A 15,805-nucleotide genomic window follows, 5' to 3' on the forward strand; every position below is an offset into this window, starting at 1 on the left:
TGCAGGGACCAAAATGCTCGGCTGCACGGTGCTCATCTACTGCCTGTGTCACACAAACTGACCTCCGTTCGTCCCCCTGTGCCGTTTGATGGAACCTTCTCGTGTACGTTCTCTTAGCCAGTCCTGGCGGCTGCACTGCGAGTTTGAAACTTTTGACAGCCTGTGGTCACCTCGCAGAAGTGGGATGGCCCCTGGTTTGGGCGTGGGTACTGTGGTTGAATGGCATTCCGTCTGAAACTCACGTGGAAGCCCTAACCCCTAGTACTTGGGAATGACCTTTTTTGCAAACAGGCTCTTCGCACATGTGTCTCGTTAATTTGAGGTTGTGCTGGGTGAAGGGGGGACCCTAAACCAGTGACTGGTGCCCGGCCAAAAAGCAGAGAAGAAGCACAGACACAGAGAGGGGAGAACCCACATCGGGACAGAGGACAGCTGTCTGGAGCCACATATGTGCTGCTCTGGTCTGGTGGGGAGGCCAGAACCCTGCACCGCAAACTGGCGGGGCTTAAGGAAACTGACATTCTTTCTCTCACTGTCCTGGATGCCAGGCATCCGAAACCAAGGTGTTGGCAGGGTTAGTCCCTGGAGAGTCTGTCCCAAGCCCCTCTCCTCCTGTTGGTGGCTGCCAGCAGTCCTCGCTGCTCCTTGGATTAGAGAAGCATCTCGCCAGCCTCCCCTTCCATCACCAGCTGGTTTTCTCCCCGGGTATCCAGATTTCTCTCTTCTAAGGATGCCAGTCGTTGCATCAGGGGCTCACCGTACCCTTGTATGGCTTCATCTTTTTGTTTTGTTTTGTTTTGTTTTTAGGGTCACACCCACGGCATATGGAGCTTCCCAGGCTAGGGGTCAAATTGCAGCTGTAGCTGCCAGCCTACACCACAGCCACAGCAGCTCGGGATCCTCAACCCACTGAGCAAGGCCAGGGATCGGAAGCAGGCTCTGGATGCTAGTCCTCATGGATACTAGTCGGGTTCTTAATCCACTGAGCCACAACGGGAACTCCTGACTTCATCTTAATTTAACCAATTTCGCCTGCAAAGACCCTGTGTCCAAATGAAGTCACACCTGAAGTACTGTACATAGCACTTGAATATATGTTTTGGGGGGATACGGTTCAACCCAACCAGGAGCATTTGAAAAAGGAGTTCTCTGGTGGCTCAACAGCTTAAGGACCTAGCTTTGTCACTGCGATAGTGTGGGTTCGAGCCCTAGCCTTGGAACTGCTGCCCTCAGGTGTGCCAAAAAAAGATACGATATTCTGGGAGTTCCCTTCATGGCTCAGCAGTTTACAAATCCCAATAGGATCCAAGACGATGTGGGCTAGATCCCTGGCTCCGCTTAGTGGGTTAAGATCCCGCGTTGCCGTGACTGTGGTGTAGGCCGGCAGTTGTAGCTCCAATTCGACCCCTAGCCTGGGAACTTCCATATGCTGCAGGTGCGGCCCTAAAAAGCACACACACACACAAAAAGAGCCTTTGAAAAAGCTGATTACTGATTTAGTGCGGCTTTCTGGGTAGAGCGACTGGCCTCAGGTTTTGCCTTGCTTTGGGAGTTGCAGTGGGGTGAGGGTCCCTAGCCAGCACCAGAGGAGGGAGCCCCCAGGCTCTCTTGTCTGCTGATGTGGGGCAGGAGGGGACACGAAGATCTTGAAAGCTGTCAGCATCGCACGGCGAAAATTGGGTCAGACTCTATTGTCCAAAACGATTGATAATCTATTGTTGACTACACCACGGTACGCGACGGCCCCTGTCTTTAGTGTCCTTTCGTTTGGTTTTCTGTGCCATCTTGTTTGATTGGCACCACCCAGTGAAGGAGCCCCGTTTGTTGCTAGGAATCACGCAGGCTTTGGACGGTTTATTCTTGGCCCCGAGGGATGCTGTCCAAGAGGGCCCGACTCTGAGATGGTAGCAGGCATCTCCACTTTAGAGGTGAGTCTCCTGGGTCAGAATCCCCGGGTGCAAAAACACAAGCTCCTCAGGGAATTGTGTTGGGCAAATGGAAAAAGAACGGAAGATGGCCAAAGAAGGCATGCCTTGTCCTGTCTCCCGGGAGTGACGGCCGGCGGGGCAGATGGCCTAGGGCTGTCAGGGTCTTAATTCCACCCGCGAGACGGAAGCCCTGTGTGTAAACCAGGATGTCTGCTTCCTAACTCAGTGAGAAGGAACTGTCAGACGCACTTGGCCCTCGGAGTGGCTTTTGGATCCCCACTTGTCCCATAGAAAGGTCCGTATGGGGAGGCGCCCCCCAAAGGGAGGTCAAGCCATGGCACCGAGGCCACAGGCCTGAGCAGCATGAGACGGTGAGCCCATGCCCGGCCAGACCGCTGTGCTGGTGGCCCCCAGGCCGGGCCTGAGCTGGGTTCCACTCTAGGCTCTATGCCCTGGCATCTTGAAAGGACCAGCATGGGCCCTGGGAGACTGAAACCTAAATAGCCCCGACAAGGAAGTAAAATGGGGCACATAGGATGTAGCCCTGTGAGTTCCCGTTGTGGCTCAACAGTAACAAACCCCACTAGTATCCATGAAGATGTGCGTTCGATCCCTGGCCTCGCTCAGTAGGTTAAGGATTGTTGCAAGCTGCAGCCTAGGGGGCAGACTTGGCTCTGATCTGGCGTTGCTGTGGCTCTGGTGTAGACCAGCAGCTGCAGCTCTGATTCAACCCCTAGCCTGGGAACCTCTATATGCTATGGGTGTGACCCTAAAAAGACCAAAAAAAAAAAAAAAGAGTCCATCAGTGGGATGAGCTACAGCAACATGAACAGGGCAGACGAGGGGAGGATTGGTTAATATACTGAGGAGTTGTTCAGAAGAGCAAAGGCATTTGCTTGGCACTTTTCTGTGTTATATGTTGGTCTGAATTTTGGAATCAGAGAGAGATACTGGTAACTTTCAAGAACTGCTTTGCACAGAGCCCCCTTGCTCCTGTCAGGTGCCAGGAAGCACAGTTTGTTTTCACTCTTGGTCGGCTCTGCCCGTGGACAGCAGGAGGAGGCCTGGCAAGGCTGTACGGCCATGTGCTGGGTAGAGGGCTGAGCATGGAGTTGGTGGATGGGCTGGGTTTTATCATTTTTAGAATTACGAAGTGCCTAAGACCTAGCTGAGCCTCACAAATAATGAACCAAACGGAAGCCAGAAGATCGGTGTTGGGGTTCGGGTTAGTTTCTGGCTCCTTCTTCCTAGCGTGGTGAGGTCGGGCAGCTCAGGCCGCTGTAACGAGGTCCCACAGGCTGGGTGGCTCACCATGTGTTTCTCGCACTTCTGGAGGCTGGAGGTCCCAGATCCACTTCCTCCCGAGCCGTCTCTCCCAGCTTGCGCTTGATCATCGTCTGTGGGCCTCACACGGCCTCTTATGTGCCCCTGCAGAGGGAGCAGGCTCTTGGGGTCTCCTCTCATAGGACCCCAAGCCCGTCCCGTCAGGGCCGCAGCCTTCTGACCTCGTTCAGCCTTCATCACTCCCTTAAAGGCCACGCATCTCAATGCGGTCGCGTGGGTGAGCATCTCAACATAGGAAGCCCGAGGCTGGAGGAGACGCAGTTCAGGCCATACGAATATTGAAAGTGAAGTTGTGAATTAAAAAGCATGGCCCAAAGGTGAGATTCCGTTCCTGTCCTCTCTTTGGCTCTGCTTGCAGTTCCCAACACAAGGACTCAATTAGGTGGAAGTTTGTTGGCGGGAATAAAGTACAGATTTTTATGTGTATTTTTATAAATTGGCACGATCTCTGGGTTGTCCCCGTGATCATTTCACCCTTGTTTTCTGCTTTCTTGCGTGGAAAAGAAGGGGTTGGCGTTAAGGTCCTGCCTTGGGATTTTTAGGCGCGTGGTCCTGAGAGCCCCGTGTGCAGCGGGAGGGCCTGGGGACGCCCTGCGCCGTAAATACCCGTCCTCTGCCCTCTTGCCGCAGGCTCAGCATCGTGCTCAGGGCCACCCCCAGGCCAGGCCTGCCTCTTCCCCTCTGGGGGACTATTTTTAACCAGTCATGTTTTCTTTTTTTAAGGTTACGTGGTTTTTTTTTCCTTATTACAAAAGCAAAATATGTATTTTTCTGTATGTGCAGAAAAAACTAGAAGACAATGAAAACTCCCACTTTTATCAGCATCAGGGGCCGATGAAGTCAGAGTCGCTCAGTACTCTGCACATTACAGGGGCTAAAATGGCCACGAACGCAGTGACCACTGAGGTACCAGACTCTCTTCAGGGATGGCTGAGGATGGGACCGTCAGGGAACCTGCTGGAGAAACAACCCAGGGTCCTGACATCATCTTTCTTCTAGGATTTTAACGCAAAACATGGGTTTTACTGGGGATTAAACGCAGCCAGGTTGCTTGTGTCTGAGGGAACCTGCCACAAACTGAAGTGTCATCGTGGACACTCTTGGAGGGGCATTGGTTTGAAGACGTGCCCGACTATCAGGGCACGCACCTGCTAATCAGGGCACCTGCCTGTCTGGTCCTGGCCCCAACCCTGGCTCACAGCATTGCTTCAATACTCACTTAGTTTTCCTTTTTTCTTTTTTTTTTTTGTCTTTTTGCTATTTCTTGGGCCGCTCCCGTGGCATATGGAGGTTCCCAGGCTAGGGGTCGAATTGGAGCTGTAGCCACCGGCCTACGCCAGAGCCACAGCAACACGGGATCCGAGCCGCGTCTGCAACCTACACCACAGCTCACAGCAACGCCGGATCATTCACCCACTGAGCAAGGGCAGGGACCGAACCCGCAACCTCATGGTTCCTAGTCGGATTCGTTAACCACTGCGCCACCACGGGAACTCCGATACTCACTTAGTTTTGTTAAATCACTACGTGTGACTTCTATTCAAACAATTCAAGTAAGACAAAATCAACTGATGTCTTACCTAGAAATAACTAACCACTATTAATTTTTAAAACGTTTTGTTTGAAAATAATTTCTACTTAGAGATAAATTACACATTTATAAAAAGGCCTCTTATCTGGAGTCTTCTTAACATTTCAGCTCATTTACCATGCTCATTTATCATTCTCTCTTGCCGTCTCTATGTGTGTGTGTGTGTGTGTACACACACACAAAGACACACATGGATAATTTTTTCTTAACCATTAGAGAGTAACTTGTGTATATCATCACTCTTTATCCCTGAATCCTTCAGTGTCTTATTTCCTAAGAATAGGGATATTCTCTTACCTAACCACGGTGCAGTTATCAACATCAGTATGTGTAACATTCATAGCACCTGTATTTCTTTCTTTCTTTTTTCTTTCTCTCTCTCTCTTTCCCTTCCTCATTCTTCCCTCCCTCTCTCTTTCCTTCCTCCCTCTCTTTCTTTCTTTCACTGCACCTGTGGCATATGGAGGTTCCCAGGCTAGAGGTCACATTGAGCTGTAGCTGCCAACATACACCACAGCCACAGCAATGCAGGATCTGAGCGCATCTGCAACCAATGCCGCAGATTATAGCAATGCTGGATCCTTAACCCACTGAGCAAGGCCAGGGATCGAACCTGCATCCTCACGGACACTGTTGGGTTCATAACCCGCTGAGCCACAGCGGGAACTCCAGCACCTATATTTCAACGTGGTCAGTAGACCGCAAAATGGCTCCTTCTAGTTCGGAATCCAGTCTAGGGCTACCTATTGTATTTTGTCTTCTTGTCTCTTTAACATCCTTAACTGAAATATTTCCTCAGTCTTTTTTTGTCTTTCATGACACTCACACTTTGGGATAACACACTTCGCCCTCTCGAGCACAGCATTTCCTTCTCGGGTTTGTCTTTGTGATTCGATCCAGGTTCTGTGATGATGTGTCTCTTCCTCAGGGTACCACAGCTGGGGACACAGATAGCCCTCTGTCCCTACGGTCACTGGCTTTGATCACCCAGCCAAGTGTAATTGCTGGTTTCCCCCCCCCCCCCAGAACCTAGTAAGCAACCTGTGAGAAAATATTTTGAACCTGGACAGATGTCTTACTTCTTTTTTTTTTTTTTTTTTTTTTTTGTCTTTTTTGTCTTTTTGCCATTTCTTGGGCCGCTTCTGCGGCATATGGAGGTTCCCAGGCTAGGGGTCGAATCGGATCTATAGCCACTGGCCTATGCCACAGCCACAGCAACGCGGGATCCGAGCCGTGTCTGCGACCTACACCACAGCTCACGGCAACACCGGATCCTTCACCCACTGAGCAAGGCCAGGGATCGAACCTGCAACCTCATGGTTCTTGGATTCGTTAACCACTGTGCCACAACAGGCACTCCCAGATGTCTTACTTCTCATCAACATTTCCCTGCAAGAACGGGCATTCTTGCTGTTGATGTTTCTAACTTGAACCATTCTTTTTCTTTCATTTTTAAAAGTTTTATTCAAGTATAGTTGACCTACAATGTTGTGATAATTTCTGCTGTACAACAGAGTGAGTCAGTCATACATGTACACATATCTGTTCTCTTTCAGATTCTTTCCCCATGTAGATGGTCACAGAGTCCTGGGTAGAACTCCCTGGGCTGTACAGCAGGTCCATACGCCTCAGTGTGCATATGCCAATCCCAAACCCCCAGTCCCTCCCTCTCCCCCGCCACCTGTCCCCTTTGGTAACCACATGTTTTTCAAAGTCTGTGAGTCTGTTTTTGTTCTGCAAATAAATTCATTCGTGTTGTTTTTAGATGTTAAATGTGAGTGATGTCATATGCTGTTTGTCTTTCGCTGTCTAACTTGGCTTAGTCTGATAATCTCTAGGTCCGTCCACGGTGCTGCAGATGGCATTATTTCACGCTTTGTGATGGCTGAGGAATAGTCCCCTGTATACGTGTGCCACATCTTCTGTATCCTTTCCTCTGTGGATGGACCCACGCGGAGCAGCGCGAACCATTCTTGATGAGGATGGCTCTAAAAGTGATGCTCTTCCACCTGCCACACCCTTCCACATGCGCATTCTGTTAGAAGCCAGAGCCCACCCCCCCCCACGCCCGCTTTATCTGTTTGTTGTATGTATGGACTCCCTAATGCCTGTTCGTCAATGGTTTTAAGTCAGTTCCTGTATTTAATAATATTCATGCTCCAGTTGACTCACACTTGGTAGTGGGAGCCCCTTCAAGAGGGCTTCTCTGTCCTGTGATATGCCCCGGCGTTTTGTTTTGGTTTTTTTTTTTTTTTTTTTGAGCACTTCGAAATTTTCTGAGTTAAGATACTCAGGCTCATGGTGTTCTTTGGCTGCTCCAGCCCTGGGGTCTACAGTTTCTTCAAGGGGACCTGGTGTCTTTTAGTGAGGAATGATATTCAAGAGTGCTCGGTGTGCCCGCTGCTACTACAGTGGCCTTGCTTCATGGCTATTCAGTGGACAGAGCTAGGAAACGTATACACGATGGGTGCACTTGTGGACACGAGCACGCGCAGAGAAATCACGAGTGCATGCTGGCATCGCCGATCCCAGTGGGCCTCTGTGAGTTCTTTTCTAACTTCCTCCATTCCTCATGTGTATGCCCTTTCTTCAGCAGCGGAACCCTGACTTCTGAGAGAAGCAACACATTTCACTCATTGCTACGATATACCTAAAATAATCCATTTTTTTTCTTTCTTTTTATGGCTATACCTGCGGCATATGGAAGTTCCCAGCCAAGGGGTCGGATTGAAACTGCAGCTGCAGGCCTCCACCACAGCCACAGCAACCCTGGCCACATCTGTGACCTACACCACAGCTCACGGCAACGCCGGATGCTTAACCCACCAAGGGAGGCCAGGGATCTAACCCGTGGCCTCATGGATGCTAGTCGGGTTCGCTAACCTCTGAGCCACAACAGGAACTCCTCCCGTGGCTCATCCTAAATAGACTCTACTTATCCAACCTGCTTAAATAAATTCAGGATCATCCCTTCCTGCTCACACTGTGAACTTTAGATGCACATCCTGGTAGAGCTCCCTGTATGCACCTAGAGAAAAATGGACCTAGTTTTATGAAATAGTAATCAGACTGTACATACTCTGCTGTGAGCTGACGTTTCCTCCACCAATGAACGTGTCGTTAACGTCATTCCATAACAGTATCCAGCATCTTCTTGTCTGCAAATGGGAACTGTAGCCTTTTGTTTTTTTTTTTTTTTTTTTTTTTTTTTTTTTGGCTATGCCCACAGTACTGGGAAGTTCTCGGGCCAGGGATCAGACCCGCGCCGCAGCAGAGACCTGAGCACAGCATTGACAGTGCCACTTCTTTCACTGCTAGGCCACCAGGGAACTCCAGAATGTTTTTTAAAGACTGCAGACTAAGACTCTCCCGTAACTCCTATTATTGGACTTTAATTTAAAAGGCATTCAGTTTTTCACCATTAAACATAAAGTTGGCATCACCGTATTTGGAACTAAATTTTAATTATTTCCTTAGGATAGGACTGGAATTACTGGTCAGAGGATGTGTATATTGTTATGTCTATCTGAATGGCTCTTTGCTCCGGCCCAGAGTTTTTGAGAGTGCTGGTTTTTCTAGACCAGTGTTTCTCAACTGTGGCTGCACTGTAGAATCATTTGGGGGCACTTTAAAAAGCAGCGATGCCTGGGTGCAGCTCTGAGATTCTAGTTTTGAGAATCTGATGTGTGACTAGGATTTTTAGTTTTTGTTTTTTTTTTTTTTTTTTTTTTGTCTTTTGTCTTTTTAGGGCCTCATGTGCGGCATATGGAAGTTCCCAGGCTAGGGGTCTAATCAGAGCTACAGCTGCCTGCCTACACCACAGCCACAGCAAAGCCAGATCTGAGCCACATCTGTGACCTACACCACAGCTCACGACAATGTTGGATCCTTAACCCACTGAGCGAGGCCAGGGATTAAACCCACAACCTCATGGTTCCTCGTCGGGTTCATTTCTGCTGTGCCGTGACAGGAGTTCCTAGGATTTGTAGTTTTTAAAGACTCCTCGGGGAGTTCCTGTTGTGGCTCAGTGGGTTAAGAACCCAACATAGTGTCCATGAGGATGTGGGTTCAATCCCTGGCCTCGCTCTTTGGGTTAAGGACCCAGCATTGCCTGGCACAAGCTGCAGTGTAGGTCACAGATGCAGCTTGGATCTCATATGGCTGTGGTGTAGGCTGGCAGCTGCAGCTCTGATTGGACTCCTAGCCTGGGAACTTCCCTATGTCATGGGTGCAGCGCCCCCCCCCCAAAAAAAAAGAAAAGAAAAAACAGGTGGGCGCCTCAAGAAGTTTTGATGTGCAGCCAATTTGATAAGTGACAGTTGTGTGTCATTAATTTAATTATGCTTTTCTTCTGAAATTGTTTCAGGCACTCAGATTTGGGAGACGTGGCCCCAGAAATAAAAGCCTCCGAGAGACGAACAGCTGTGGCCATTGCAGGTAACGTGGGGCTTGGGCTGCTCTGATGAAGACCTGCTTCTTCTGTCCCACTGGGATTCTGGATTCCAACACCACTGGGGCTATAGGTCATGGATCTCAAAAATGAATATTTCTCTCTTACAAGAAGTCCACTTAAGGGTCTTTTAAGCTTCCCTCATATGTTCAAAATAAGATGCAGTTTTTACAAGGTGATTGCCACACAGCTTACCTGGAACCCATCACTCCGCTTTGAGTACATTGTCGTTCCTGCCATCCTGAGTTGGGTTCAGCATGACTGTCTCGCTTCTAAACTGGGCACATCAGAGCATGAAAGGTGTGTTTTGTTGGGACCAGTGGTTTAAATTGGGGCTGTTCCTAAAAGACTGGGGCTTGTAGTCTTCCTGGTCATCGTCCACAGAAGCTGGTTCTTCTTCCTCTGGGAACTTGGGGGTGCGACTATAGTTGCCCCTTGTGGCTTCAACTTTAAAGTGTGGTGGCCACACTCTAGACGTCTTAATTTCTCTTCATAACTTATTTTTGGATCTGTCTTTCATTACGCTTCTCAAAATGAATATGTTCAATCGGATATTAAAAGTGTTATGTAAAAATAACCCCACAAAAATATGCAAATAAGTCCGGGTTAATTCAATTTTATTTTATTCATCCAAACAGGTATTTACTGTTTACCGTGTGCTGGCCTTGTCAGCACCGTGAATATAGGGAACAGTAGTGAATGAAACGGCCCCAAATCCTATTCTTCATGGAATTTAAAATTCTGGCAAGTAGGCACTGTGGGAGGTCATAGCCAGTCAAGGCTTAGAGCACATTTGGGACCAAGAAGTAATTGCCCGAAGCTCTTCTACTTCTCAAGATCTAGGATTGTGCTGCTTAACACAGTGGCCACTCGGCATACAATTTAAAATCAAGCAAAATTAAAAACGCAGTCCCGCAGTCCCGGTAGCCCTGTTTGAAGTGCTCAGTGGCCACACAGCCAGTGGCTGCATGTTCACCAGTGCAGCTGGAGAGCATTTGCTTCATCACAAGTCATGTCAGAGGGCGTTGCTTTAGAAAACCAGGAAAGAAAACAAGGGGGGGGGCGAGGAAAAGGAATGACTTTGCTGGCCTATTGGTAGCTAGGTCGCCCTATTTAATTTTCTACAACAGCCTCATCAGATAGTTATTATCAGTCCTTTGCTTCATTTGGGGAATCTGAGGCTCAGAGACCTTCTGGTCTTTCCCCCAAGTTCTATCTCTATGTGTCTCTATAGTGAATAAGCCTTCTGTAATTATTTTTTTTAAATTTCTGGAATTCCCATTGTGGCTCAGCAGTAATAAACCCGGCTAGTATCCATGGGGATGTGGGTTTGATTCCCAGCCTTTCTCAGTGGGTTAAGGATCCACTGTTGCTGTGGCTGTGCTGTAGGCCAGCAGCTGCAGCTCCAAATAGACCCTAGCCTGGGAACCTCCATATGCGGTGGGTGTGGACAGACCAAACTAACTAACTAACTAACTAAATAAATAAACATTTTCCTTCCCGAGGTAGATGAATTCCTTCAGCATATATTTCATTTTTAAGACTTCAAGCAAGATCTTCAACCTATAAGATTAAAAAAACTGTATTGAGGTGTACTATACCTACAGAAAAGTGCCCATATTACAAGTACATAGCTTGGTAAAGTTTCACAAACATGAACTGACCCATGTTAACCAGCATCCAGAAGAAGCCAGACAGAAACGGAACCTAAGCAGCCCACCTTGTAACCACTGTCCACCCTGCCTCTGCCAGGGGTAACCACTCTCCAGATTTTTTCCAAAAGCATAGATGAGTTGTTCCTGGTTTGTGCTTTATATGTTCATCCTATAGAATCTATTTGCCTTAACTCAACTCTGAGGACTCTTAAGTACTTCATAACCCATTCCTTAAAACTTTCTTTAAAAATCATTAAAGAGGATTCTGGGAGATGACACAACAGGAAGCACTGAGAATCCTTCTCCCCCCCACCCCCCAACCATAGTGGCCCAGGCAGAATCTGTCTGATGTAATTATTCTGGAACTCTGGAGTCTGTTGAAGAATTGTAACTTTCAGGGGAAGAATCAGAGGGCAAATTGCAGTTAATTTTAGACAGTTTCAGCTCCTAATACAGTTAAGTGGCAGGCAGCTATGCATATGATCTTGGAGCAGCTTGGCACAGCTTGTAGGGACCAGGGTTGGTCAGTTGATCCCTGTCCTCCAAATATCAGGTATCTGTGCTCTGATTGCTGCTTCTGATCATAAACAAAAAGGGGGACAGCAACTGTTACTTCTCCAAACATTGTAGCAAGTCCCTCCCCCTCCAGCTGAAGTGATTTACAGGAGAATTAAAAGGCCAAGCACTCCCCTCTATCATTTTTGATTTTTCCTTCCTTGTGAGCCACACATAAAAGACTAGAACACTCAAAAACAACTGCATATATGGGGAAAATTAGAAAGTGACTGTGCATTCCTAAGAAAATGCTCAGAAAAGACCAGAGAAGACCTTAAGTTTATACCTTAGGCTGATCCTAGGCACAGAGACAGCCTACAACAATCAAAATGAAATAAACAGACCAAAAAAAATAACAACAGCAAACCCTGGGGAAGGGGGAAGAATCTGATTTCCAGAGTTACCATATTACTAGATTCAAAGATTTGCAGCAAAACCATCATAGGACATACAAAGAAATAGGAAATTGTAGCCCTTCAGAGGAAAAAAATGTATCAACAAAATCTGTCCCTGAAAAGATGGTGGAGGCCAGAAGATGGTGAGCAGATACATTCAAAGTGCCTCAAGAAAAAACAAAAAACCTGTCAACGGAGATTCATGTATCCAGCAAAGCTGTCCTTCAAAAGGGAGGGAGGAATCCAGACATGCCCAGATGAACAAAAGCTGAGGAGTTTGTGACCACTAGACAGTAACCCAAAGATGTATGCAGAAATAAAGATCTCAGTAGATACACAGGCAGTTATAATAGCTAGTTTTATTGTAGCACTGTTTTTTTTTTTTTTTTTTTTTTTGGTCTTTTCTAGGGCCACACCCACAGCATATGGAGGTTCCCAGGCTAGGGGTCTAATTGGAGCTGTAGCTGCTAGCCTATACCACAGCCACAGCAACACGGGATCCGAGCAGCGTCTGCGACCTACACCACAGCTCACAGCAATGCCAGACCCTTAACCCACTGAGCGAGGCCAGGGATCGAACCCACAACCTCTTGGTTCCTAGTTGGATTCGTTAACCACTGAGCCACAACGGGAACTCCTGTAGCACTGGTTTGTAGCTGCTCTTTGTTTTCTACATGATTTAAGAGACCAAAGTATTTAAAGTAAAAATTAATATAATAGCTCGTATTACTGTAACTTTGGTTTATAACTCCAAATCTTGTTCTGTAGGTAATTTGAGACTGATTCATTTCAAGAATTATTAGTTTATGTTTGGGGCACATATTTTGTGACATCAGCAACCAAAGGAAGTGGGAACAGAGTATAAAGGAGCAGAGTTTTTATATGTTATTGAAGTGAAGCTGCTATAAATTCAAATTAGAATGTTACAGTGTTAGGACACTAATGTAATCCCAAGGCAACCACAAAGAAAACTCTAGAATATACACAAAAGGAAATCCAGGAGGAATTTAAATGCTTCACTACCAAAAATGAACTAAACACAAAAGAGAGGAATGTAGGGAATGAGGGACAAAAAAGCTATAGGCCTACAGTAAACACAGCACAAGGACAGAAATAAGTGCCTCCTTATCAGTAATTACTTTAAATATAAGTGGATTATACCCTCCAATCTCAAAAGACAGAGATTGGCAGAACAGCTTAAAAACATATAATCTAACTACATGTTGTCTATGAGAGACACACTTGAGACCCAAAGACACAAACTATTTTTGAGAGAGTGAAAGGATGGAGGAAGACATTACATGCAAATAGTAACCAGAACAGGATGGGACTGGCTATACTAATTTCAGATTAAATAGGCTTTAAATCATAAGCAGTTACAAGAGACAGAGAAGGACATTACATGCTAGCAAATGCTTCAGTACAGCAAGAAGACGGAACAGTTACAAGCATTTGTGCACCTCATGTCAGACCATCTAAATATGCGAAGCCCAAACTGAGAGAATTGAAGGGAAACACAGACTGTTCTACAATCATGGTTGCAGAATCCAGTACCTCACTCAGAGTAATGGGTAGAACAACTAGACGGAAGATAAGTGAGGAAATACAGGACTTCAGCAGTACAGTAAACCAGGTACATCAAACACACACACACACACAACACGGCACCCGACAGCAACAGCATACACACTCTCCTCAAGTGCACGTGGAACATTCTCCTGGAGAGGTCATAGATACGGCCACAGATTAAATCTCCGTGGTTTTAAAAAGATGGATCGGTGTTCCTGCAGTGGTACAGTGGGTTAAAAAGCTGATTGCAGGGGCTCAGGTTGCTGCAGAGGCATGGGTTTGATCCCGGGCCCAGCACAGTGGGTTAAAGGATCTAGCATTGCCTCAGCTGCAGCTCGGATTCATCCCTGGCCCAGAAACGTCCGTATGCCTTGGGTACACCATTAAAAAAAAAAAAAAATCCCAAAGAATATCTTCTCTGACCACAATGGGATGAAGTTAGAAATCAATAACTTACACTGGAAAATTCACAAAATTGTGGAAATCAAACATCCTTTTAAACAACCAATAGATCACAGAAGAAATCACAAGGAATTCAGGAAATAGTTTAAAGATGAATGAGAATGAGTACACAACATATTAACACATGTGGGATGCATCCAAGGTGGTTCTAAGGGGGGAATTTATAAATGCGTACCTTAAAAACAAGAACCATCTCATATAAACAGCCTCACTTTACAATTTAAGGAACTAGGGAAAGAAGAACAAACTAAATGCAAAGCTAACAGAAGGAAGGAATAGTAAAGATAAGAGCAGCGATCAATGAAATATCAAATAGAAAAATAATAGAGCAAATCGGTGACCCAAAAAGTTGGTTCTTCAAAAAGAGCAACAAAATTGACAAACCTATAATTAGGTGGACTAAGAAAAAAAAATAGAGACGACTCGGGTTACTAAAATCAGAAATGAAAGTGGGAACGTCACTGCTGACTCAATAGAAATAAAAAGGAGAGTGCTGTGAACAATGGTATGTCCCCAAACTGGGCAAACCTAGGTGAAATAGATTCTTTTTTTTTTTTTTTTTTTTAGGGCTACACCCTCAGCACATGGAGGTTCCCAGGCAAGGGGTCGAATCAGAGCTGTAGCTGCCAGCCTACACCACAGCTACAGCAACTCGGGATCCGAGCTGCTTCTGCGACCTACACCACAGCTCATGGAAACGCCAGATCCTTAACCTACTAAGCAAGGCCAGGGATCAAACCTGCATTCTCATGGATGCTAGTCAGATTCGTTAACCACTGAGCCATGACAGGAACTCTGACAAATTCTTAAAAACACAAAACCTACAAAGAAATAGAAAAGCTGATTGACCTTACCTATTAAAATTAAGTCTCAAAGAAATAGGAAGTCTGAATAGACCTTACCTACCAGGACTAAATCACAAAGCAATAGAAAATTTGAATAGACTTATAAATAGTAAGGAGAATCAGTAATAGTTTTTTTTTTATTTTTAAAATTTTTATTTATTTCTTTATCATAAATAGTAATAGTTTTTTGTTTTTTGTTTTTTTTAAAAAACTTCCAACAAAGAGCCCTATTCCTGATCTTCTTTGCTGAATTCTACCAAACAATTAAAGAAGAACTAAAAAAAAAAAAAAGAAAAAAAAAAAGAGTTTCTGTTGTAGCTCAGCAGGTTAAGAACCCAACTAGTATCCATGAGGATGCAGTTCGATCCCTGCCCTTGCTCAGTGGATTAAGGATCCTCTGTTGCCAAAAGCTGTGGTGAAGTTTGCAGATGTGGCTTGGATCTGGTGTTGCCGCAGCTGTGATGTAGGCTGGCAGCTGCAGCTATGATTTGATCCCTAGCCTGGGAACTTCTTCATACTGCAGGTGTGGCCCTAAAAAGAAAAACAAAAAAAAAGAAGAACTAACACCAACCCTTTTTAATCTTTTCCAAAAAATTGCAGAGAGGGAATTCTAACTCATTCTTAAGGCCAGCATAATCCTGAAACCAAAGCCAGACAAAGACGTTACAAGTAAATAAAACTACAGAGCAGAGTTCCCATTGTGGCTCAGGGGAAACAAACTCAACTAGTATTCATGAGGACTCAGGTTCGATTCCTGGCCTCCTTCAGTGGGTGAAAGATCCTGAGGTGCTGTGAGCTATGGTGTAGGTCACAGATGTGGCTTGGATCTGGCATTGCTGTGGCTGTGGTGTTGGCCAGCTGCTGTAGCTCCAATTCAACTCGACCCCTAGCCTGGGAACTTCCATATGCTACAGGTGCATCCCTAAAAAAAAAAAAGAAGAAAAAAAAAAAAAAAACTACCGACCAATATCCATTATGAACATTGATGTAAAAATTCTCAACAAAACGCTA

The 15,805-nt window shown here is 46.0% G+C and overlaps 1 protein-coding gene across 8 annotated transcripts in view; it reads left to right on the forward strand.

Annotated features, from left to right (window-relative positions):
* URGCP (upregulator of cell proliferation) overlaps window positions 1–15,805 on the forward strand; it is a 58,139-nt gene that overhangs the window by 34,164 nt on the left and 8,170 nt on the right. For 3 of the 8 annotated variants that reach the window (XM_085005697.1, XM_085005690.1, XM_085005691.1), the window contains one exon: window positions 9,230–9,300. The gene's annotated coding sequence lies outside the window, so the exon portion shown is untranslated. Of the gene's footprint in view, window positions 1–1,537; window positions 1,929–6,701; window positions 6,788–7,157; window positions 7,405–8,047; window positions 8,613–9,035; window positions 9,301–15,805 lie in introns of those variants that run through there. The other 5 variants (XM_085005695.1, XM_085005694.1, XM_085005696.1 and 2 more) reach the window with 5 other exon arrangements.

The sequence above is a fragment of the Sus scrofa genome, chromosome 18 (genome assembly GCF_054392235.1).
Source record: "Sus scrofa isolate SSC_HxYL_T2T_F1_AM1 chromosome 18, Sscrofa_HxYL_maternal_Yorkshire_Landrace_v2.0, whole genome shotgun sequence".
NCBI classification, from domain to species: domain Eukaryota; kingdom Metazoa; phylum Chordata; class Mammalia; order Artiodactyla; family Suidae; genus Sus; species Sus scrofa.